This window comes from Mixophyes fleayi, chromosome 1, assembly GCF_038048845.1.
Source record: "Mixophyes fleayi isolate aMixFle1 chromosome 1, aMixFle1.hap1, whole genome shotgun sequence".
Classification (NCBI taxonomy): domain Eukaryota; kingdom Metazoa; phylum Chordata; class Amphibia; order Anura; family Limnodynastidae; genus Mixophyes; species Mixophyes fleayi.
In genome coordinates, this window is record NC_134402.1 from 197,147,084 (window position 1) to 197,148,480 (window position 1,397).

The window sequence follows — 1,397 nt, forward strand, 5'->3', positions numbered from 1 at the left end:
CCGGACCGTGAGTGCCTCTGCGCTGGTGCGTGGCTCCCTAGCCTTCCTGCTGGCACCTATCCTGAACCGCGGCCGTCCGCCATCCTGATGGTCTGCGCATGCGCAGCTCCCAAGAACTCTTGTGACTGTTGCTTTTAATCCAAATTGGTTGATCAGGCAACTCCCTATTTAAGGCACCTGTGTGCATTACCTCATTACCTCATTGCCTGATCTTGGAGTCTCATTCCCTGTGAGTCTCTGAAGGTGTCCTCTGTGTTCTACTAGTGTCTTCAGTTTCCTGCTGATTCCTGATCTACTCATCGCTGGTTTCCATACCCTCTACTATCTCCTGTGTACTACTAGTGTCTTCAGTTTCTGTGGATTCCCTGTGCTACTCATCACTGGTTTCCATACCTGCTACAGTCTCCTGTTTCCTGCCTGTGTCCTCAGCTGGACTCTGATTACCGGATCTACTCACCTGTGGTTCCTACACTCGTCTCTGCCGTCCAGCGTCTCTGCAGTTCCTGCATCTCCCCGTGGACAGACTGTTCTACTGAATAGCGGTATGCCTATCTGTTATTGACTTTCTACGTTTACTCTGCATATCCACTTGGACCAGTTTCCATGCTCAGCAGCAGTATCATACCCGCTATAGACTGTTATTGTTACGCTGCATACCTGTTTGTAATTAACCGTACTACTCAGTCGTTATATGCATAACTGTGATTGACTATCCATTATTGGCCTGCATATCTGTGCTGAGCAAGTCTCTACCAAGCAGCGCCACACATACCGTTATATAGACTTTGTTGGATACGCTGCATACCTATTGGGATCAAGTTCCTCTGTGCTCTCAGTGTCTGCATCCTATTATCTTTGTATGCTTCCACTCATCAACACTTGTACACATCCTCACCTATTAAGCAGTGGTACAACTTGCTATACGCAGACCACTGACTTCTCCGCTACCTACCTGCACCTGGACAAGTCTTCTCACCATAAGCAGTGGTACAACTTGCTGTACGCAGACCACTGACTTCCCTGCTACCTCCCTGCATCTACTCACGTCCATCCTGATCTCCGTGTTCAAATTTGCCTTTCCACTATATCAGCTAGTTGCTGATTCATTGACCAAAGATTGCTGCAAGTCACTGACTTTCCTATTATTTATTGGCATTCTCTCTCCATCTGCTGTGATATTTGTTCCGCTAGTCACCCCGCTACCAGAGGACCGTTGTGTGAACTTCACCACTCTGGTAAGCCCAGTCATCTGCTGAATTCCTGGGCAAGACTCCTAGTGCCCGTGACACTGTGCTGCTGATTTCCCTGCCTCTATGTACAGCTCAGCACTTCCTGGCTTGGTGAGTCACATGATCGTAGCTGGTTGGTGGAATATACTATCTGCAGACTATATAAAG